Source organism: Balaenoptera acutorostrata, chromosome 7 (genome assembly GCF_949987535.1).
Source record: "Balaenoptera acutorostrata chromosome 7, mBalAcu1.1, whole genome shotgun sequence".
Lineage (NCBI taxonomy): Eukaryota > Metazoa > Chordata > Mammalia > Artiodactyla > Balaenopteridae > Balaenoptera > Balaenoptera acutorostrata.
Genome location: NC_080070.1, coordinates 77,711,647 through 77,736,677, shown reverse-complemented (window position 1 = coordinate 77,736,677; position 25,031 = coordinate 77,711,647). Strand labels below are relative to the sequence as shown.

Below are 25,031 nucleotides of genomic sequence, written 5' to 3'. Positions count from 1 at the left end.
TGATGTATTCTTACATCAGGAGGTACATAATGTCTGTCTTTGGGTTATGAAATGCCATTGATCATTGCTTAGATTCATCATCGTGTGGCTGCAGGATGGTCATACTCTAATTCTACAATTTCTTCATGTATTAGTTGGAATGCGTTTGTAAAGAGGAACTTGTCCTTGCTAGCTATTGAAGTACTCTACTGAAGTACAGTTTGTGTAGGAGAGATAGGAAAAATACTTGATTCTTTCCACTTATTTACTACCTTATAAATATTGGGTGCCTTGGCATCCTACAAGGGTAACCAGTGAGTTGTTTTTGTTTTTAAATCAGTGAGTTTTTGTGTAACTATGAGCCCATGAGTTTAAACATACTTGGATTTCAGAATTACTGGAATCATTCTTTTTTAAATTAACTAATTATTCATTTATTTTTGGCCACGTTGGGTCTTCGTTGCTGCACGCGGGCTTTCTCTAGTTGCAGCAAGTGGGGCTACTCTTCGTTGCAGTGCATGGGCTTCTCATTGCGGTGGCTTCTCTTGTTGTGGAGCACGGGCTCTAGGCTCACGGGCTTCAGTAGTTGTGGCACATGGGCTCAGTAGTTGTGGCACGCAGGCTTTAGAGCACAGGCTCAGTAGTTGTGGCGCACGGGCTTAGTTGCTCCGCGGCATGTGGGATCTTCCCGGACCAGGGCTCGAACCCATGTCCCCTGCATTGGCAGGCAGATTCTCAACCACTGCGCCACCAGGGAAGTCCCTGGAATCATTCTTATTGATACTGAAATTATCCTATCCTGAGAGGCCTGTCCTTTTGATGCTTCCTCAGTAGTTCATAGCTTCCTTGATTGTTGGTTTAAGAAATTCCAGGTTTGTCATGTATATTTCCTGTTTCAAGGAGTGGAATCGGCCCTTTCTTCAAAAGGCCTGCTTTCTTGGGAAATGGTATTTAGAGATCACAGTGTGATCATGCTCCTCTTGGGACCACATGTGTTGGCATTTCCTTGGTTGTTCATTTTCTTTCTTTTTTAAAAATATTAATTAATCCATTAATTAATTGGCTGCGCCACGTCTTAGTTGTGGCAGGCGGGATCTTCGTTGCTGTGTGCGGGATCTTTTAGTTGCGGCATGCGGGATCTAGTTCCCTGACCAGGGATTGAACCTGGGCCCCCTGCACTGGGAGCGCAGAGTCTGGACCACCAGGGAAGTCCCGGTTGTTCATTTTCTTGGCAGCATTTATGCCCTCAGTTCCTTTCCCTGCAGGTTTTAGTCATGGTTACTCTTGTGTATTATTCTCCAACATGTGCTTCTCCATTCTTAAATGTGAACATTTCTGTGCACTCTTTGTTTTTCCTGTCTTAGAAGTTCCATTTGTTCCTACTGTTTTTGTTTTTGCTTTCTACTTGGAAGCAAACATTCACTTGAATACGCATTGAATTTAAGCTGTCTAAAACCGATTTTTTTTTTCCCTCTTGAATCATCGCTTTGCTTTCTCTGTGAAATTTAATATGACTTAGGTCATGTGGGCTTAGCCTTGAGGTTATCCTTCATTCTCCTCCCTTCATTCATTTGCTCTCTGGCCACAGGACACCCGGTGTCCTTAAGGTCCCCCCACCCCCACCCCATGCTGCCTTTGGTGCGCTTTCCTGTACCCATGGCCACCACCCTGTAGAGGAGTCAGTCGTACGTCAACCAGTTAAAGCATCTCACCAGTGGTAAATGGGAAAAACAGCCTGTAGGCACAAGCAGCCTATGGAAGGGTGGCCATGGAGGGCTACTGTTGTGTGTTCTCAAGCTTTAAAATCATCTTGAGAGGTGCCTGAGCACTAATTTTAAGATTCTGTGTTAGTGCCAAGTTGTGAAATTGCCCTTTCCATTTCATAATCTGCAAATGAGTCCTGTAACTCTTCAAATGAAAACAATTGGTCCTTTCTGTCTGAATTACATTAAACTATCCACAACCACAAACAGATTACTTATGGTTGTAAATAGGAAAGGTCATAAAAAAAAGAGGTTTCTGGTTTCAGCAGTATTCACTTGAAGTCATGGGAGATTAAAGAAGAAATAATTGGTAAATCTCTGTTTCTGGCTTTTTTTTTTTTTTTTTTTTGACTTAAACAAGAGAAGCTTATTCTCTCACAGTTCTGGAGTCTGGAAGTCCAAGATCAAGGTGTCAACAGGATTGGTTTCTTGCCTTTCTCTTTGGCTTTCAGGTGACTGCCTTGTCACTGTGTCCTCACATGGCCTATCCTCTGTGTGCACACATCCCTGTGTCTCTTCCTCTTTTTTTTTTTTTTAATTGGAGTATAATTGCTTTACAATGTTGTGTTAGTTTCTGCTGTACAATGAAGTGAATCAGCTGTATGTATACCTATATCCCCTCCCTCTTGGACCTCTCTCCCACCCCATGCCACCCATCTAGATAGTCACAAAGCACCAATCTCTTTCTGTTTAGATTGGCGATTAGGAATAAGTGCGATCCCATGAATAAAGACTGAGAGGAAAAGAAGTTAACTACTAGGGGGTGGGAGATAATGTAATAGTTATCCAAACTTCAATGCTCCATGGCCAAACAGGCAAACAAAGTGACTTTTTAAAAACTTAGAACATTTTTAAACTTTAAATCTTTTTTCTGCACAGGATCCAATAGATCTTTGTTTTAAACTCTCAAGAGCCTTAAAAATACTTACCCTTGTTCTTTTCTGTGCAAAATGGTAACCTAAGTGTGAAGTAAGAGCCTTGTTGGCTTGATGGAGAACATCGAGAGAGAGAGGACCTTTGTCATTTTCATTGACAGCGTTTCTGATATCAGATACATGGTGTCTTCTCCAATACCACTTCTCCGACCCTCCAACAACAACTAGGTGTCCTACAATTCAGTTCAGTTCTGATGCTAACTATGGGATTTAGTGTCAGACGCCACAGGTTAAGGGTTCCGTCTCGCAGGACTGCCCTCATCTCAGGTGCCAGGTGCAGTGGGATGCCAAGGCTCCTCACGCTTGTGCCTGGCTGACTGTAAGTCTGGATGGAGGGTCCCACGATGCCCCCACTCCCCTTTGATAATTCACTAGAATGGCTCACAGAACTCAGGAAAAGTGCCTTACTTACTACCACTATAATTTACTATAAAGGGTACAACTCGGGAACAGCCAAGTGGAAGAGATGCATAGGGTAAGGTACGGGAAAGGGGCGTGGAGCTTCCGTGCTCTCTCCACGTTTCCCGTTCTCCCCACATTGCCACATATTCACCAGCCCAGAAGCTCTCCGAACCCAGTCTTTTTAGGTTTCTATGGAGACTTCCGTACTTCTGTGTGATCGTTTAAATCACTGGCTATTAGTGATTAACTCAGTCTCCAGCCCCTCTCTTCTTCTCCAGAAGTGGAGAAGTGAGGATGTAAGTTCCAAACCTCCAATCATGCCTTAGTCTTTCTGACGACCAGACCTTCATCCTGAAGCTATCTAGGGGCCCACTGAGAGTTGCCTCGTCAGAATAAAAGACACTCCTGTCACTCTTATCATCCAGGAAACTCTATGGGATTTAGGAGCTCTGTGTCAGGAACCAGGGGCAAAGACCAAATATGTGTTTCTTATGCCACAGGAGACTTATCTTATCCTCAGTGCCTGGCATCACTTGGCATAAAACTTTTCGAAGAATGAGTGGTAGAATAACAAGTCGAATTGTAATCATACACTTTATTCTAGAAGGGCATTCAGGTAATTTAGAAGAAGGCATTTATAAACCAAGTAGACTACCAAGTAGGACAAGTTGATAAAGGAGGCCAAGAAAAAAAAAAAAAAAACCCCAAACAAAAAACAAAAACTCTGGTGGGATCAAAGATGATTTAGGAATAAGGTTAAAAATCACCCTTGTGTCCTACACAGTACTTTGGGCTCTCCCTCTCCTCTCTACCTCTGCTTCTTGCTCCTACCTCTTGCTACTGTTACCAGTTTATTATGAAGGATCCAAGTCAGGAATAGCCAAATGGAAGAGATGCATAGGGCAAAGTATGGGGGAAACGGCATGGTGCTTCTTGTCCTCCTATATGCTTCCCTTTTCTCTCTTCCTCAACTTTTTTTTCTTCCTGTTTTTGAAAGCACAGAAGTACATTTAAACAAAACAAAACTCCGAGTCCCACACTGAAGTTTTGACTTCTTGTGACGCCTATTAGACAGCAGTTGAACTGAATCAAATGTGAGTTTTATTCTATTAACACTGTGATGTGTACAATAGTGGATCAAACTCAGTGGATATCAAAATGAGGTGTGAGAGTTAACCTTTAATTTAATGGGACATTTGTGTCTCTCCCCCCCACCCCCCCCCTCCACAGTGAGGGTTTCTTCTTTAAACAATAGTGAAGGGAATTCCCTGGCGGTCCAGTGGTTAGGACTCGGCACTTAACTGTGGTGGCCTGGGTTCAATCCCTGGTCAGGGAATTAAGATCCCACAAGCTGCACGGTGTGGCCAAAAAAATAAAGAAACAAAAAACAAACGAACAAACAAAAACAATAGTGAAAACTTCAGTCGAAGGAGAAAATGAGTCAACTATTTCAGAATACTGAAAAAATTAAGAATGTTTAATTTACTCATATAAACCGTTTAAGAACACACATAAAAGGACAAGCCCAGAAGGGCAAAAGTCGAAACACTAACAGTGGTGTGATAGGTTTGTAGGTAACTTTTATTTTTTTACCTTCTTCACAGGAGCTCTGTTTTCATCATTGAGACCCTTTTCCTTCTCTTTAAGGGGATTTAACTTAAATACTTTGATTGGAAACTAAGATTGAGTGTATTTTAGGGATGAATATAGGGCTCATTTGATAACCAAAATAGGGATAAGTTACTGAGTCCAAGAAGAAAATGGAGGGAAATAAGCCTGATTTTAAAGAAGAAGCTTTAAGATTGATGGTCAGGGACTTCCCTGGTGGCGCAGTGGTTAAGAATCCGCCTGCCAATGCAGGGGACACGGGTTCGAGCCCTGGTTGGGGAAGATCTCACATGCCGTGGAGCAGCTAAGCCCGTGTGCCACAACTACTGAGCCTGTGCTCTAGAACCCACGAGCCACAACTACTGAGCCCACACGCCTAGAGCCCATGCTCTGCAACAAGAGAAGCCACCACAATGTGACGCGTGTGCACCGCAGTGAAGAGTAGCCCCGTCTCGCCGCAACTAGAGAAAGCCGCACGCAGCAACGAAGACCCAACGCAGTCAAAGATAAATAAATAAAGTTATTAAAAAAAAAAAAAGATTGATGGTCAGGAAAGCTTACAATACTCTGTCAGGTACAGGTAAACTACTAGATAGGAAATCTCTCTTAACATCCTTCAAAATAAATGAGTATTGAAATCCATTGGAAGTGGCATGCCATTCAGATAAACTGGGGGCCCCTGGTTTGTTCGTCCTAGAAAAAGGGAGTCTTCAGGATTCAGACAGTACAGTATGTTATAGAGACTTGGGTTACAGGGTGAGGAAGATGTTAGTCTTGTTTTTCTTTATGACTCTATCATGTTTTTTTTTTTTAAACATCTTTATTGGAGTATAATTGCTTTACAATGGTGTCTATCATGTTCTTGATGGCTTCCTGCCAACTAGCTTATTATAAAAAAAAGTATGGAATTAAATATGCTTGAAAATGGACTTTTTTGGCGGTAGAAATTTCTTTGAGTTTTAACATGTATATATTTGTGTTCTGCCATCGCAGTCAGGATATAGGGTAATCCTATTGCACCAAAAAAAACACCCCCATGACAACCTTGTGGAGTCATATCCACCTGCCCCCGCCAACAAATAGAGTTGGTGTATGTCATATGATAAATATGTTTAACTTTATAAGAAACTGACAAACTCATCTCCAAAGTGGCTGTACCATTTTTACATTCCCACCAGTAATTTTTTTTTTTTAACATCTTTATTGGAGTATAATTGCTTTACAATGGTGTGTTAGTTTCTGCTTTATAACAAAGTGAATCAGTTGTATATATACGTATGTTCCCATATCTCTTCCCTCTTGCGTCTCCCTCCCTCCCACCCTCCCTGTCCCACCCCTCTAGGTGGTCACAAAGCACCGAGCTGATCTCCCTGTGCTATGCGGCTGCTTCCCACTAGCTATCTATTTTACGTTTGGTAGTGTATATATTCCACCAGTAACTTTTCAGTGATGCAGATGGTCAGCCTCATCACCAGCATTTGGTATTGTTGATGTTTTTTATTTTAGCTACTCTAATAGGTGTGTAGTGGTATCTCATTTTGGTTTTATTTACATTTCTGTAATGGCTAATGATGTTGAGCATTTTTTCATGTACTAATTATCTTCTGCATATTCTCTTTGAAATGTCTGGTTACCTCTTTTGCTACTTAATTAGGTTGTGTTCTTATTATTGGGTTTTGAGAGTTCTTCATCTGTCATGGATACAAGTCCTTAGTCAACTATGTGATTTGCAGATATTTTCTCCTGATCAGTAATTCTTCCCATTCCCTTATCATTTTCTTTATCAGAACAAAAGTTTTAAACTTTAATGAAGTCCAATTTATTTACTTCGACCATCCCCCCTTTTTGTATAGTACTTTTGGTGTGTTGTCTAAAAACTCTATACTTAAATCTAGCCTATGAACGTTTTCTCCAGTTGTGAAGTTTTATAGCCTTTTGTTTTTTTTTTTTTTAAAATCTAAATTTATTTATTTATTTATTTATTTATTTTTGGCTGCATTGGGTCATTGTTGCTGCACGTGGGCTTTCCCTAGGTGTGGCCAGAAGGGGCTACTCTTCATTGCGGTGTGTGGGCTTCTCGTTGTGGTAGCTTCTCTTGTTGCAGAGCACGGGCTCTAGGCGTGCGGGCTCAGTAGTTGGGGCTCACGGGCTCTAGAGCACAGGCTCAGTAGTTGTGACGCACGGGCTTAGTTGCTCCACGGCATGTGGGATCTTCCCGGACCAGGGCTCGAACCCGTGTCCCCTGCATTGGCAGGCGGATTCTTAACCACTGCGCCACCAGGGAAGGTCCCTAGCCTTACGTTTTACGTTTAGACCTATGATGCATTTTGTATTAATTTTTGTATAATGTGTGAGGCTTAGGCAGACACATTTTTTTGCATGTCGATGTCTAGTTAATCCAACACAGTGTGTTGAAAAGACTGTCCTTTCTCCATTGAATTGCCTTTGCATTTTTGTCACAAATCATTTGGCCATGTTTGTGTGAATATTTCTGGATTCTATTCTGCTCCATTGATTTATATGTCTATCCCTTTGTCAATACTATACTTTCTTGGCAGCTGTGGCTTTAAATAGTAAGTCTTAAAATTGGGTAGTGTTATTCTTCTAACCTTATTCTTTTTCAAATTGTTATAGCTGTTCTAGTTACTTTGCCTTTCCATATATATTTTAGAACCAGTTTTTGGTTCTAGAAATTCTGCTGGAAGTCAACAAGTCCTACATGTGTTTTGTGAGATTCATACCTATGTATTTAAATTGGGGGGCCTGCTGTTATAAATGATTTTTTATTTTAAACTGTAAAGTACACATAAAATTCACCATACTAACCATTTTAAAGCATATTGTTCAGCAGTGTTAAGTATATTTACATTGATGCTAAACTAATTAGTTCTAAAAGTTTTTAAAAAAAATGTTTTGTTATATTTTGTTGGCTGCTCTGCAAGGCTTGGGACTTTAGTTTCCTGAGCAGGGATTGAACCCGGGGCCTGGAAGTGAAAGCTCTGAGTCCTAACCCCTGGACCGCCAGGGAATTTCCCTAAAAGTTTGTTTTCTTAATAGATTGTGTGAAATTTTCTACTTAGACAATCATGTCATTGCAAGTTGGCATAGTTTCACTTCTTTTCTAATCTATATGCCTTTTGTTTCCTTTTCTTGCCTTGTTACACTGCCGAGTTCTTTGAATGAGAGTAGACATGGTTGCCTTTTTCTTACCCTTTGTGAGAAAACATCCAGTCTTTGACCTTTAAGTAAAATGTTAGCTGTAGGGTTTTTGTAGATGCCCTTTATGTGGTTGAAGATATTCTTTATATTCCTAGTTTGCTGACCATCTTTATAATGAGTGAATGTTGGTTTGTGTCAAATGCTTTTTCTGCATAAATTGATATGATCATACATTTGTTTTAGGCTGTTACTACAATGGATTACATTGTTCTTCAAATATTGAACCAATCTTACATTCGTGTGATAAATTCCACTTGGTTGTGGCGTTTTATTCTTTGAACATATTCCTTGATTCAGTTTGCTCACTTTTTGGTTGACGACTTACTGTATTTCTCTTGATTAGGGATATTTGTTTGTAGTTTTACTTTTTTGTATTGTCTTTGACTTTGTTATCAGGGTAATACAGCCTCAAACTGTCTTGTGAAGTGCTTGCTTATGTGTTCTGGAAGAGGTTGTGCTGAGTAGGTGTTATTTCTTTAAATGTTTGATAGCATTTGCCAGTGAAACCACCTGAGCATAGAGATTTCTTCCTCAGAAGACTTATTTTTTTTTTAGCTCAAATTCAGTCTTTTAAAATAGTTACAGGGCTTTTTTGGCTATTTTATCTTGCGTAGTTTTGGTGATTTCGTAGTTTCTGAAAAATTGGTTCATTTCATCCAAGTTGTTGAATAGAGGTGCATAAAGTTTTGCAGTATTCCCTCATTATGTTTTAATTGACTTTGGGGTCTATAGTGTTATCTCCTTTGTTCCTGATATTGGTAATTTGTGATCTCTCGCTCTCTCTCTCGCTCTCTCTTTTTTTCTCTCTCATCATCTTTGTCAGTCTGGCCAGAGGTTTATCCATTTTATTTTTTTATTTATTTTCCTCCAAAGAAACAGCATTTGGTTTCATTGATCTTTACCTTCTTTCTTTCTTTTCATTGATTTTGCTCTTCAGTATTTTATTTATTCTGCTTGTTTTGGGTTTATTTTGTGCTTCCTTTTGCTAGTTTTTTAAGGTGGAAGCTTGGGTTATTAATAGGAGACCTTTCTTTTTTTTCTTTTTTTTTTTTGTCTTCACACAGGCTCCAAATGCCTCTTTTTATTTTTATTTTTATTTATTTTTATTTTTTTAAATTTTTACAAGAGATAAATAGACTGACACCAAGCATTGTACATGGATGACCACAACATCTTTTTTTTCTAATGTAAACATATGATGCTATGAATTTCCCTTTAAGGCACTTAATCCCATAAATCTTGGTATATTTTTAAAATTTTTTGTTCAGTTCAAAATATTTTCTAATTTCCCTTGAGACTTCCTCTTTGACCTGTGGATTTTTTTTTTTTTTTGGACTATGTAGTTTAAATTTCCAAATAATTGGAGATTTTCTAGTTATCTTTTTGTTATTAACTTCTAGTTTAATTCCATTATGGTTGGTAAACATACCTTATATGTTTATATTTCCTTAAAATCTGTTGTTACTTGTTTTATATCTTTGTTTTAGACAGATACAGTATATCTTGGGAAATGTTTCATGTTGGGTAGCATGTTTGTCCAGTTGGTTGATACTGTTCAGTTCTTCTGTATACTTGGTGATTTTTGGTGTCTTGTTCCATCCACTCCTGAGAGTGGAGTATTGAAATCTCTCAGTATAATCATAGATTTGTCTGTTTCTCTTTTCAGTTCTGTTAGTTTTTGTTTCATGTATTTTGAAACTCTGTTGTTAGGTCTATATACACTTAGGATTGCTATGATGTAATGTCCTTCTTTATCACTGTTAGCTTTCTTTGCTCTGAAGTCTACTTTGAGATTAAATACCACTTCAGCTTTCTTTTCATTAGTGTTTGCATGATATCTTATTACATCATTTTTTTACCTTGAGGTTATTTGTAACATTATAGTTTGAATGAGTTTTTTTTTTCCAAATTTTTAAAAAAATTAATTAATTAATTTATTTATGGCTGTGTTGGGTCTTCGTTTCTGTGCAAGGGCTCTCTCCAGTTGCGGCAAGCGGGGGCCACTCCTCATCGCGGTGCGCGGGCCTCTCACCACCGCGGCCTCCCCTGCTGCGGAGCACAGGCTCCAGACGCGCAGGCTCAGCAATTGTGGCTCACGGGCCCAGCCGCTCCGCGGCATGCGGGATCCCCCCAGACCAGGGCTCGAACCCGCATCCCCTGCACTGGCAGGCAGACCCCCAACCACTGCACCACCAGGGAAGCCCTGAATGAGTTTCTTAAAGGCAGCACATACTTGGGTTTTGTAGGCTCATTATTAGCATCCTTAGTCTCTACCTACTAGATACCAGCAGCTCCCTGCCTCCCCAAGTTGTGATCATCAACAGTGTCAACAGACATTGTCAAATATCCTCTTGGGGACAACATAATCCCCAGTTGAGGACCACTTTCCTGTAAGTAATGTGTTATTTTTCTCTGGCTGCTTTCAAGGTTTTTCTTTGTCTTTGATTTTCAACAGTTAGTTTCTGGTATGTCTGGAGATAGATTTCTTTGGGTTTATCTTGTTTGAGGTTGTAAAGGGAAAGAACCTAGTTTTCCCCCTGTGTTGGGAAAAACCCAGTTCTTTCCTATTATGTGTTTTTTTTTTTCCTGTGTGTCTCCTTTATTACTCAGAACACTTCACTTCTGTCACTCTGGTCACCCAATGTGTGGAGATGTTTCCCTTCAACAAGCAATCCTCTGCAACACCAGCTGGGTGTCCTACATTTTAACTGAATTTTTAACACTTTCTACCTGGAGATAATGTTAGGTCCCACAGGTTAAGGGCCTCTGGTCTCAGTAGTCCCAGAAGACTACACCCTGCCCTCGCCTTGCATGTGTCAGTCACAAGCCTGGGTTACCATCACCTGTGCTTCTGACCAACCAGCTATAGATAGAAGGTTCCAAAGACCTCGCTCCTTGGGTTTGACTGATTTGCTAGAGTGGCTTACAAAACTGAGGGCAACATTTACTTACATTTACCAGTTTATTAAAGGATATAATAAAAAATACAGATGATCGGCCAGATGAGATATATAAGGTGAGGTCTGGGAGAGTCCTGAGTTCAGGAGCTTCTGTCCCTGTGGAGTTGGGGTACCTCACCCTCCCTATGTGGATGTGTTCACCCACCTTTAAGCTCTCTGAACCCCCTACTCTTGGGATTTTATGGAGGCTTCTTCTTGTAGGCATGATCAATTATTAACTCCATTTCCAGCGCCTCTCCCCTCTCTGGAGGACAGGGGACGGGGCTGAAAATTCCAGGCTTCTGATCATGGCTTGGTCTTTCTGGTGACCAGCTCCCAGCCAGGAGCCATCCAAGAACCTACCTAGAGTTTCCTGAGTAGAACAGGAGATACACCTAGTGCTCTTATCACTTAGGAAATTACAAGAATTTTAGGAGTTCTGTGCCAGGAAGAGGAGGGGTTGAGGCTGGGAGACCAATATATGTATTTTCTATTATCTCACAGGGGTTCGCTGAACTTTTTCAATCTATAGGTTTATATCTTTTACCAAATTTGGGGAATCTTCAGTAACCATATATATATTTTTTAACATCTTTATTGATGTATAATTGCTTTACAATGTTGTATTAGTTTCTGCTGTATAACAAAGTGAATCAGCTATATGCATACATATATCCCCATATCCCCTCCCTCTTGCATCTCCCTCCCACCCTCCCTATCCCACCCCTCTAGGTGGTCACAAAGCACTGAGCTCATCTCCTGTGCTATGCGGCTGCTTCCCACTAGCTATCTATTTTACATCTGGTAGTGTATATATGTCAATGCTACTCTAGCTATCTATTTTACATCTGGTAGTGTATATATGTCAGTGCTACTCTCTCACTTCACCTTAGCTTACCCTTCCCCCTCCCCGTGTCCTCAAGTCCATTCTCTCTGTCTCCATCTTTATTCCTGTCCTGCCCTTATGTTCATCAGAACCATTTTTTTTTTAGATTCCATATATATGTGTTAGCATATGGTATTTGTTTTTCTCTTTCTGACTTACTTCACTCTGTATGACAGACTCTGGGTCCATCCACCTCACTTCAAATAACTCAATTTTGTTTCTTTTTATGGCTGAGTAATAGTCCATTGTATATATGTGCCACATCTTCTTTATCCATTCATCTGTCGATGGACATTTAGATTGCTTCCATGTCCTGGCTATTGTAAATAGAGCTGCAATGAACATTGTGGTGCATGACTGTTTTTTTGAAATATGGTTTTCTCAGGGTATATGCCCAGTAGTGGGATTGCTGGGTCATATGATCGTTTTAATTTTATTTTTTTAAGGACCCTCCATACTGTTCTCCATAGTGGCTGTATCAATTTACATTCCCACCAACAGTGCAGGAGGGTTCCCTTTTCTCCACACCCTCTCCAGCATTTATTGTTTGTAGATTTTTTGATGGTGGCCATTCTGACCGGTGTGAGGTGATAGCTCATTGTAGTTTTGATTTGCATTTCGCTAATGGTTAGTGATTTTGAGCATCCTTTCATGTGTTTGTTGGCAATCTGTATGTCTTCTTTGGAGAAATGTCTATTTAGGTCTTCTGCCCATTTTTGGATTGGGTTGTTTGTTTTTTGGTACTGAGCTGCATGAGCTGCTTGTATATTTTGGAGATTAATCCTTTGTCAGTTGCTTCGTTTGCAAATATTTTCTCCCATTCTGAGGGTTGTCTTTTCATCTTGTTTATGGTTTCCTTTGCTGTGCAAAAACTTTTAAGTTTCATTAGGTCCCATTTGTTTCTTTTTGTTTTTATTTCCATTTCTCTAGGAGGTGGGTCATAAAGGATCTTGCTGTGATTTTTGTCATAGAGTGTTCTGCCTATGTTTTCCTCTTAAGAGTTTTATAGTGTCTGGCCTTACATTTAGGTCTTTAAGAAATATGGAACGCTTCACGGATTTGTGTGTCATCCTTGCACAGGGGCCATGCTAATCTTCTCTGTGTTGTTCCAATATTTAGTATATGTGCTGCCGAAGCGAGCACTTCAGTAACCATTTATTCAAAGATATGTTCAGCAAATATTTTTCCTTTTTCCTGTCTTTCTGAGATACCGATAACGTAAATTAGGCTTTTGGTATTTTCCCACAGGGCTTCGAGCGTCTGTACATTTTTTTCTCTCAGTTCAGATTGAATAATTGCTATTGATCTGTCTTCGTGAGCAGTGACAATTTCCTTTGTTGTTTCCAGTCAGCTGTTTTGTTCATCCAGTGAGTTTATTTAGGGTTATTGTGTTTTGGTTCTAAATTTTTATTTCTTTTATACCTACTGTTTCTTGGACATTTTCTTTCTGTTCTTTTCAAGAGTGCTCACCCTTTGTGGAACATTTTTATAATAGTTTCTTTAAAGTCTGTCAGATAATTCCAACATCTGTGTCATTCTTGGCATTTGCATTTGTTGATTACCTTATCCCCTACGACGTGAGATTTTCCTAGCTCTTTATATAAGTAATTTTGGATTGTACCTTGAACATTTTGAATATAATATTATGAGACTCTGGATCTTGGTTCATATCCTATGGAGAATGTTGATAATTTCATTTTAGAATACAATTTGAGCCAATTGGCTTCAGGCTGCAAGTTGCAGCCAGCCTTCTGTGGATTATGGTTCCAATTTCACTTCATTTTTGAAGCCTTTGAAGTACTCTTTGGATCTGTCTCATGTGTGTAACAGCACTCAGTGGTGGCCAGTTTGGGACCTGGGTGATGATCTCTCCCATGGTTCTGCTCTCAAAGTCTTGGGTATGCTGTTTGTTTTCTGATGCAAGCATGTGCATATTGGAGCTAAATCCAGGATTTCCTAAACAACTTCATGCAGTTGCTTTCCTGAGCTCCTCCCTTTGCATGATCTGATTAGTACTTTGATTCCCAAGGGCTTCTCTTTCTGGTTCTTCAGCCAGAAAAGATAGGGCCTTAGTTACCCTGCTTGGTTGTGCACTTCTCATGACTGCACTCACGTCTGGGGCTAAGTGGCAGGAAGACAGGGGCAAAAAAGCAATAGGATTCAACCCACCCCCTTGGAACCATAGTTCTTCCCCTTCATCAGAGTTTTAGGTACCCCTTTCCTGCTCTTCAAGCCAGAGCTACAGGACTTCTCCTCGAGTTCTGTCTGTGCTCAGTAACAATTTCCAAGTTTTAAACTGCCCCAAGTCCAGGCTGGGGCATACCAGAGGGAAGAAGGGCAGAATAAATCATCTCACGTTTGATGGTACTTTAAATTCCCCGCTCCACCTGCTATCATCTACTTTTCTTTTTTTAAAAAAATTAATTTATTCTTTTAAAATTTATTTTTGGCTGCGTTGGGTCTTCGTTGCTGCACGTAGGCTTTCTCTAGGTGTGGCGAGTGGGGGCTGCTCTTCGTTGCGGCATGCGGGCTTCCCATTGTGGTGGCTTCTCTTGTTGTGGAGCACGAGCTCTAGGCGCGTGGGCTTCAGTAGTTGTGGCTCGCGGGCTCTAGAGCGCAGGCTCAGTAGTTGTGGTGCACAGGCTGAGTTGCTCCGTGGCATGTGAGGTCTTCCCGGACCAGGGCTGGAACCCGTGTCCCCTGCATTGGCAGGCGGATTCTTAACCACTGCCCCACCAGGGAAGTCCCTCATATACTTTTCAGAGTCTTCAAATAGTTGCGTCATACATTCTGTCCAGATTTTATCATCATTCCATGGGAGAAACAGGGTAGACTATCCCCACTCAGTTTATAGTTTTCTTGTTACTTTGAAATTTCAAGAGGTGAAATTATCTCTTGAGAAATAAATGATATTGAATCATTTATTTCTTTTTTTTATTTTAATTTTTATTTATTTATTTATTTATTTTTGGCTGTGTTGGGTCTTCGTTTCTGTGCGTGGGCTTTCTCTAGTTGCGGCGAGTGGGGGCCACTCTTCATCGTGGTGTGCGGGCCTCTCACTGTTGCGACCTCTCTTGTTGCGGAGCACAGGCTCCAGACGCCCAGGCTCAGTAGTTGTGGCTCACGGGCCCAGTTGTTCCGCGGCATGTGGGATCTTCCCAGACCAGGGCTCGAACCCGTGTCCCCTGCATTGGCAGGCAGATTCTCAACCACTGCGCCACCAAGGAAGCCCGAATCATTTATTTCTTAAGAATAGAGCAACTATTAAGTAACTTGCTTTAAGGTTTTTTTTTTTTTTCTCATAGGTAACCCTTGGTTGAATTAAGGCTGAGCAGGCACTTAGCTATCATTTACAAAAAGAAGCTTGTATTCAAACTGTCCATGTGATCCAGTACTGGAGATGTGTGTGTAATGCTAAAAGAGAGATAATTTCACATTTAAATTTATAAAAGCCTTCATTTTTTGCTCTTTTCCTATTGCTTCCCACTTCTGACATTAATGAACAGAATATTCAAGGTTAACATGCGGGAGGGAGAAGTCCCCAGGCAGGGGGTTTAGAACAGTAAACCAACTGGGAATGGCAGGGCACTCTTAATCCTGTTTCTAATTTTAGCATCAGCAACCAGAGAGGCAGGGTTGCCTCAGTACTCGGGGTATTTTTTTCCCTTTTGTACTTTTGTATTGCTGAATGGCCTACTTGGTCTTACCCAAAAATACAGTCTTACTATTTAGAGTTATTCTCATGTGGGGATGAGAAAGGCTGTAATTTTCTGTGGTCTTCCCTAGATGTGTAGTATACGTGCACTGACATCTTCTCGGGATTCCTCAGTTGTTGGTTCTTACACACAAAAGGAGGTGTTCAGTAAGCATTAGTTGAACTGATGAAGTCATGTGATGCTTTTCAGAGCATGACCATAACCCAAATAGAGATCAGTGTTCATCTTGATAGATTCTTTCTTGGCCTAATGTTGTTTTGTGTCACTCTTCCTCCATGTACAAGTGTGTATAAAAAGAATTAAAATCGTTTCATTAGCTTAGTTGGATTGATGGTAGTGAATTGATATTTCAGTCTTTTTTCTTTTTCTTTTTTTAAATTTTTTTTTTATAGCTACTTTATTTATTTATTTATTTATTTATTTTTTGGCTGTGTTGGGTCTTCGGTTCGTGCGAGGGCTTTCTCTAGTTGCGGCAAGTGGGGGCCACTCTTCATCGCGGTGCGGGGACCGCTCTTCATTGCGGTGCGCGGGCCTTTCACTATCGCGGCCCCTCCCGTTGCGGGGCACAGGCTCCAGACGCGCAGGCTCAGTAGTTGTGGCTCACGGGCCCAGGTGCTCTGTGGCATGTGGGATCTTCCCAGACCAGGGCTCGAACCCGTGTCCCCTGCATTAGCAGGCAGATTCTCAACCACTGCGCCACCAGGGAAGCCCAGTCTTTTTTCTTTTTAACAAGTCCTATATTTGATTTGTCCATTTTCACTCATTTTTAGGCTCACAATTACATTCCTAGCTCTTATTCCCCTCTTTTCTTTACTACTCTGCCTTTAAGTTTTAGATCAACTTAGTAGCATACACGTGGGGGGCCCTGACCATGGGCAGGGCAGGATGCTAAACTCTTCAGGAGTCTCATTTGATTCATCCAGTCAACCCTAGATATCGAAAGGAAATAGTGCTATCCTGACTTTAGGGGGGTGGAGGGGAGGTAGCTGAGAAATGGCGAGACTTGCCTAGGTTTTACAGCTAACATTGGATGAGTGGGATTCAGACCAGGCAACCTGACCCTAAAACCCCCTTTTTAAACTGCAGTAGTTCTGTCATCTCATATGTAAAAATAAGAATGTGACCTCTCACTTCCCCTGCAAGTCTGTTTGTGACTTGGACCACTAACTTCATCAGTATGTTTTTATTTAGATATACTATAATTTCTTACTATGTTTGACCTATAATGAACACTGAGATATTTTAAAAAAGAGACTTGCATTTTCAACCCTCAGACCTGCACCCTCTTTTTTTGTTGTTTGCTTGCTTGCTTTTATTGCTTATTTTATTTTATTTTTTTTGGCCTCACTGTACAGCCTGTGGGATCTTAGTTCCCTGATCAGGGATTGAAACTGGGTCGACGGCAGTGAAAGCCCGAGTCTTAACCACTGGAACACCAGGGAATCCCCCTGCACCCTCTTTTTTTTTTTTTTTTAATTTATTTATTTTTGGCTGTGTTGGGTCCTTGTTTCTGCGCGAGGGCTCTCTCCAGTTGTGGCAAGCGGGGACCACTCTTCCTCGTGGTGCGCGGGCCCCTCACTGTTGCGGCCTCTCTTGTTGCGGGGCACAGGCTCCAGACGCGCAGGCTCAGTAGTTGTGGCTCACGGGCCCAGTTGCTCCGCAGCATGTGGGATCCTCCTGGACCAGGTCTCGAACCCGTGTCCCCTGCATTGGCAGGCAGACTCCCAACCATTGCGCCACCAGGGAAGCCCCTGCACCCTCTTTTTAACAAGCATTTTCTAATGTCCCAATTACAGTCCTGAAGTGAAATTCACAGAAAATATAATTATATATGTATTTAAATACTTCAAAATATGTAAAATTTAAAAATCAGTATAATATCCTAGTGATACCAGAAAGAAGAAATAAAAGGGAAATAGTTTATACAAAATAATTTTTCAGTACATAAACACTTGGGCATGACCAGAGCTTGAGGCATAGTGAAATAATCAAGTACTTGTACAGTACTTGTATTATTATAGACTAATCCTCAGCAGACCAGTACTGGTGCTGATAATATACAGGTATGACATGGGCGACTCAATGTTGTGTTGCTCTCAGTTAAGCGATTTTCTATAGTGGTGATAAGCAGGTCAAAATATAATTGTATATTGATTTACATGGTGGTTGCAGTTTTGGAAGATAGAGTATATATTAAAACTGAGCAATAAATACTTAGGGTATATGCTCAGAAAAATTGGGCTTTTTGTGTATATGAATGTCAAGGACCTTGAAGAACTGTGCAGGGCTGGGGTGTCTCCGCTGTGTGAGGTTGCCCTGCACAAATCAGGATGTGTGACATGTCTGGTCTCTGCCTGTCCAGTGTTCGTGAGGACCTCTTCCCCCACCCCAGAGGACCCACAGTTTTCTAAAACCACCCCCGAAGTGGTCAGGTTTTCTCCATTGAGAATTACTGCTCTAGGTCATTCCTTCCCCAGCTTCATGGAAGGATGAGTTTTTTGTTTGTTTGTTTTATTGTTTTGTTTTGTATTTTGGCCACACTGTGTGGTATGTGGGATCTTAGTTCCCCAACCAGGGATTGAGCACAGGTCCCTTGCATTGGGAGCGTGGAGTCATAACCACTGGACTGCCAGAGAGGTCCCAAGGATGAGGTTTTTAAATTTCTAATCAATCACTGACATTTTATAAAATGCAAAATTTGTTAGAAAAATGAAATTTTAAAGTCAGTCAAAAAGACAAGTCCTGGTCTTTATTCTTAGATTTAGCAGACATAAAATTCCTGGCAATCTTCCATAAAAATGTCTTTCTTCCTTTCTTCCTCTCTCTCTCCCTCTCTCTCTCTCTCCCCCCCTTCCTTCCTTCCTTCCTTCCTTCCTTCCCTCCTTTCTTTCTTTTTCTCTTTCTCTCTTTCTTTCTCCCTTTGTCTCTCTCTCTCCCCCCTCCCCCCTCCCTCCCTCTCTCTCTCCCTTTCCTCCTTCCTTCCTTCCTTCCTTTCTTTCCTTCTTTCTCTTCTTCCCCTTCCTTCCTTCCTTCCTTCCTTCCTTCCTTCCTTTTTCTTTCTTTTCCCTCCCTCCCTCTCTCTCTCTCTCCCTTCCTCCCTCCCTCCCTCTCTCTCTCCCTCCCTCCCTCCCTCCCTCTCTCTCTCTCTCTCTGTCTCTCTGTCTCTGTCTCTCTCCCCCCACACCATGCAGCTTGTGGGATCTTAGTTCTCTGACCAGGGATTGAACCTGTGCCCTCGTCAGTGAAAGCGCCGAGTCCTGAGTCCTAACCACTGGACTGTCAGGGAATTTCCCATAAAAATTTCTAAATGTTTAATCTCTACTTCTGAACCTACCTTGCCATGGTGTGGTCTCTTTATCTCAGTCTTTCTTTCCCTGAAGTCACCCAAAATGAATGTATGTATCTGAAAAATTCTTCCTCTTGGAAGATTTTTTAAAAAATAAATTTATCTTATTATTTTTTAAAATTTTGGGCTGCTTGGGTCTTTGTTGCTGCACACGGGGTTTCTCCAGTTGCGGCGAGCGGGGGCTACTCTTCGTTGCGGTGTGTGGGCTTCTCATTGCAGTGTCTTCTCTTGTTGCAGAGCACAGGCTCTAGGCGCGCGGGCTTCAGTAGTTGTGGCGCGTGGGCTTCAGTAGTTGTGGCTCGCAGGCTCTAGAGCACAGGCTCAGTAGTTGTGGCGCACGGGCTTAGTTGCTCCGAGGCATGTGTGATCTTCCCAGACTAGGGATCGAACCTGTGTCCCCTGCATTGGCAGGCGGATTTTTAACCACCAGGGAAGTCCATCTTGGAAGATTATAATTGCATTCTCCCTAGCCAAATGCTCAAATGTTTTATTCCCAACACCTCCTTTGTTGTCCATAAATATTACTTTTTACAAAAACTCTTGTTTAATGATGGAAGTGAACTTAACTGCCTTCACTATCAGGGATGCTTTTTTATTCCATGACAGAAATTTGCGGTGTAGTTTAACAGGCGTATCTCAAACTGGTTTTGATTTCTCGTTAGCTTTATATACTTAAAATCCTCCGTGTTTTCTCCATGCACTTCCACAGAGAAGCAGTGACTTTTCCAACCTTAATTTCAGAAGACTTTCTGCAATGTTTTTCATACCGTGAAGAGTCTTAGTGATTGAAAATAATTCTTATAACAAGCCAAGAAGGGTCCTGGATCATAAAATGCCTCAAGCAGTTCACATTGGTGATGCTGATGGCAGAACACCCTCAGCAGGGGGCCTGCACCTGCTTCTCCTGAGAATCTGTGGGGAGACTGAAAGTACTGCCTGAGAGATTGGATGCTTTTGGCACGGTGACTGAATCTTAAATGTGACCAGCTTGTTCTTCCTACTTTTGGGTTACTCTGGAATAGCAGAACAATTGTCTGATTTTTGTAGGGACCTTCCTTCCAGTGTGAGTTAAAAATCTGAGTTTTGATAACATCCTGAATACCTCCCCTCCTCCAGCTGCCTCTTCACACGCGGTCCTTCTGCTGTGATGCGTACAGTTGGCTTTGGCCTGTGTTTGTGTAAGTGCCTATGGGGTGGACCCAGGCACAGAGTCACGAGATGGACTTTGAAGTTGTTCTCGAGTGAACTGGAAATGCTTGGGCCTTGAGGTGTTTCTTTTCTTTTTTTTTTTTTTTTATAAATTTATTTATTTATTTTTGGCTGTGTTGGGTCTTCATTGCTGTGCGAGGGCTTTCTCTAGTTGTGGCAAGCGGGGGCCACTCTTCATCGCGGTGCGCGGGCCTCTCACTATCGCGGCCTCTCTTGTTGCGGAGCACAGGCTCCAGACGCGCAGGCTCAGTAATTGTGGCTCACGGGCCCAGCTGCTCCACGGCATGTGGGATCTTCCCCTTCCCAGGGCTCGAACCCGTGTCCCCTGCATTGGCAGGAGGATTCTCAACCACTTCGCCACCAGGGAAGCCCCTTGAGGTGTTTCTTAAAATTTTTGGTGCATGTAGCAAATGCAGTTTGGTGGAAGGACATGATTCTATTGTCTATCTTGCTTTGTAAGGCTGGATCAGCCTAGTTGGAACAGCCGCCTGTGGTTGTGATAGCTGTGTGGCAGAGGTGGTGGTATGCTTTGGGAAAGCTCTGTTGACAGCACCAGCTCTCAAGATGTGTGTCCTGAGGAGAAGGACACAGTCATCTGGGGCTCTCTGAGACCAAAACCACCTGTTCAGGTATAGCTCAGATACATTTTGTTTTTTGACTTCTACAGAGTTGAGATGTGTTCATCATCTTAGATAGATTTACCTATATATGATCAGCCAAAAAAGCAATATAATAATTCGGGTGGAGAATTTTTGGACATTGTCTTATTCCATGATCCTCTATCCTAGAGAAATGGGATACAGGAGACATGAATGCTTCTTCACTTGCTCAGTTCCCATGTGCCTCTCATACACACTGAGAACATGTTTAAAGGTGCATACTTTTTGTCACGTGTTCCATAACCACCAGTCAGTAATATGATATGGTGTTTGACTAAAGAAATAACAATTTGTTCCAGTGTTGGGGGGAAAACTGGTTCATCTGGATTTAGTGGGTGCTGTGGACTGAATGTTTGTCTCCCCAGAACTTATATGTTGAAGCCCTAATCCCCAATGTGATGGTATTAGGAGGTGGAGCCTTTGGGAGATAATTAGGTCATGAGAGTAGAGCCCTATGAATGGAATTAGTACCCTTATAAGAAGAGACACAAGAGATGCTTTCTCTCTGCCATGTGAGAATATAGCAAGAAGGTGACTGTCTATAGATCAGGAAGAGGGTCCTCACCAAGAACTCAACCAGGCTGGCACCCTGATCTTAGACTTCCAGCCTCTAGAACTGTGAGAGATAAATTTCTGTTGTTTAAGCCATCCAGTCTTTGGTATTTGTTACAGCATCCTGAGATGACAAAGATGTTGGGGAAGGTGTCGACATGTGGTATCTTCCTTAGGAATTTTATTTTATAGCTGAATTTTTTCAGTTTAATTTTTACTTTATATTGGAGTGTAGTTGATTTACAGTGTTGTGTTAGTTTCAGGTATACAGCTAAGTGATTCAGTTATACATATGCCCATTCTTTTTCAGATTCTTTTCTCATATAGGTTATTACAGAATATTGAATAGAGTTCCCTGTGCTATACAGTAGGTCCTTGTTGATTATTTTGTATATAGTAGTGTGTATAGTTAATCCCAAACTCCTAATTTATCCCTCCCCCGACATTTGTTTTCAAAGTCTGTTTCTGTTTTGTAAGTAAGTTCATTTGTATCATTTTATTTTTAGATTCCACATATAAGTGGTATCATATGATATGTGTCTTTCTCTGACTTACCTCACTTAATATGATAATCTCTAGGTACATCCATGTTGCTGCAAATAGCAGTATTTCATTCTTTTTTATAGCTAATATTCCATCGTATATATGTACCACATCGTCTTTATCTATTCCTCTGTCGATGGACATTTAGGTTGCTTCCGTGTCTTGGCTAATGTAAATAGTGCTGCAATGAAAATTGGGGTGCATGTATCTTTTCGAAGTATGGTTTTCTCCAGATACATTCCAGGAGTGAGATTGCTAGATTATAGGGTAGTTCTATTTTTAGTTTTTTTTTTTTTTTTTTTAAAGGATTTTCTTTCTTTCTTTCTTTCTTTATTTGTTTATTATTTTTGTCTGTATTGGGTCTTCGGTTCGTGCGAGGGCTTTCTCCAGTTGCGGCAAGCGGGGGCCACTCTTCATCGCGGTGCGGGGACCGCTCTTCATCGCGGTGCGCGGGCCTCTCTCCACCGCGGCCCCTCCCGCTGCGGGGCACAGGCTCCAGACGCGCAGGCTCAGCAATTGTGGCTCACGGGCCCAGTCGCTCCGTGGCATGTGGGATCTTCCCAGACCAGGGCTCGAACCCGTGTCCCCTGCATTAGCAGGCAGATTCTCAACCACTGCGCCACCAGGGAAGCCCTATTTTTAGTTTTTTAAGGAACCTCCATACTGTTCTCCATAGTGCCTGCACCAATTTACGTTCCTACCAACAGTGCACGAGGGTTCCCTTTTCTCTACACCCTCTCCAGCATTTATTGTTTATAGACTTTTTGATGATGGCCATTCCGACTGGTGTGAGGTGATTCATTGTAGCTTTGATTTGTATTACTCTAATAATTAATCACGTTGAGCATCTTTTCATGTGCTTTTTGGCCATCTGTATGTCTTCTTCCTTAGGAATTTTAAAGTGACTTTTAAAATTCTGTAGTTTGAAAGATTCCAAATATACACATATAGAGAAAATAGTATAATGAACCCCCATGTACCCAGCTTTAAAGATTATCAGTATTCTGTTCTTATTTTATCGATATCCCCTAATTTTGTTGGTTTTTTGGACTATTTTAAAGCAATTCAGGGGGGATTGCTGGCACAGAAAATTTGTTTTTCATGCTAACATAAATGTAGGTATATTAGTTTCCTATTGCTGCTGTAAGAAATTACCACAAACTTGGTGGCTTAAAACAACAGAATTTTACTTTCTTACAGTTTGAGAAGCCAGGAGTCTGAAATCAGTCTCAGAGGTCAAGGTGTTGGCAGGGCTGGTACCTTCTGGGGGTGTGGAGGAGAATTCATTTACTTGCCTTTTCCAGTTTTTAGAGGCTGTCTGTATTTCCTGGCTTGTAGCCTCTCCTCCAGGTTCAAAGTGCATCACTCCAGTCTCCGCTTGTGTTGTCACATGGCTTTCTCTTTGACCTTGATTCCTCTAGTGCCCCTTTTATAAGGACCCTTGTGACAACATCCGGCCCACTTGGATAATTGGGGATAACCTCCCTAGCTCAAGATCCTTAGTTTAATCACATCTGCAGAGTCTCTTTTGTCATGTGAGGTAACATTCACAGGTTTCAGGGATTAGGAAGTAGACATATTTGGAACCATTATTCAGCCTGCCATAATAGGACCACACTGCGGTCAGCTCTCAAATGTCAAATAAATGGTAGGGCCACGATCTCAAGAGTGGGGGCTGTAATCACAGGGCAACACATGAAGATTAAGCGCTTCAAAACCTAGCGAGATTTCTATTCAGAGTACAGCTTGTCATTTTGCACAGCAAATGCGCCATTCCTGTCAGAAAATGAGGAAGAAGGAGGTACGTGTTGCTGAATAACTGGTGCCTTTTCGTACATAACAGAAAAGATAGCTACAGTCCAACATCAGATTCAAGGTGATACTGGTGCGTGCCCCAGCTCAGACTTGACCTTGTCCAGCCCACAAAACTGTGGACCTAGGGTCATTTTTATCTCTCTTCCCTGAGCTGCAGAGCCTAGCCCCTCCTTGCCTCTGCTTCTCTTGTTATAAGCCTTTATTGAACTTATTTGCATCCCTACTATGTGCTAGGGCTGGATCTGCTGCATGCATTTTCACTAAAGGTTTTCAGTGCTTTGCTTATTCTCCACATAAATTTGAAGATGTGTTTTCATAGAATATAAGGAAGAGGTGATGGGGCTTCCGTGTCTGAACATCAAGCCCCAGAATGATGGATAGGAAGACTGGGGGCTTTGTGCGAAGGTGACTCAACCATACGGAGCCTTTTTCCCATCTGTGGAAAAGAGATTAACAGTATGGCCCTTTCAGGGTCACCATGAGAACCAGCAGATAACACAGGTGCCTCGCCCCATAGTTTATTATGAATTAATAAACTTCTTCAATGGATTTTTGCCCTTTGGCTGAAATTTTCATCCTTTGGCTCTGCTATAGTGAAGTAACTTTACTTTTCCTCAACCCCATCACTCTCTTAGTATCAGGGCTTTTGCATACATGTTTTCTCTGCCTATAATCCATTTGGTTCTTTCTGTTTTTCTTAATTCCCATAATTACTTAGCCTTTAACTTAGATGTCATTTCTTTCACAAAGCCTTATATTTTTCTGCCATACCTGGATTAGGTGTGTCCCCTATATTTCTCTTATACTTAGCACTATAGCACCACTCAGCACTTGATATTTTAATTGCCTTCTGACTTGTTTCTATTCTCCCATCGGACTCTAAAACTTAGGGGCCAGGGGCTGTGTCTTCCCCGGTGTTGTCATCAAAGACCCAGAACAGAGCCTGATATAGACGAATGGTCAGTGTTCACACACATCTCTTGGTTGGAAACTTTTTCAACTCTGTAATAGATTAAAAAAATTTTTTAATAGTTAGTTTGCTGGATTTTACGGGGGGTGGGGTGTTGGGAGGGATGGGGAGGGTAGGTAGAAGAAAATAGGATATAAGTTTTTTGTCTCAGGTCTTTGAGTTTGCTGAAGGAGAAATCAGTCACTAAGTCTTCTAAAAAAATGGTGTTGAGTTGTTTGTTGTGTTTTTTGTTTGTGGATTGTGGGGTGGTGGGGGGAGCAAATTGAAATCTTCCTCCAAGCTATGTTGGGCTCTTTGCTAGCAGGGAACAAGTTGTGTTTTAGAGAGAAATCTGGTATTTTATCTTGCTTTGGCTACTTGTTTTATAAGTAGTTCAAGTGTTTTCGGTTAGTTTTTCTAATAGTATTTTACCTTAAAATACAGCTTTCTATTTTTTTTTTTTATAACTTTAAAAAATTTTTTTATTATTTTTGGCTGTGTTGGGTCTTTG

At 41.5% G+C, this 25,031-nt stretch overlaps 1 protein-coding gene and 1 non-coding gene across 5 annotated transcripts in view; one reads left to right on the top strand and one right to left on the bottom strand.

The window, feature by feature from the left end:
- The window catches only part of IGF2BP3 (insulin like growth factor 2 mRNA binding protein 3), a 150,301-nt gene that overhangs the window by 49,312 nt on the left and 75,958 nt on the right, over window positions 1-25,031 (top strand). The window lies entirely within an intron of this gene.
- LOC114236315 (U6 spliceosomal RNA) lies at window positions 12,767-12,874 on the bottom strand. Its single transcript, XR_003622288.2, has one exon. It is a non-coding gene; the product is annotated as a U6 spliceosomal RNA (small nuclear RNA).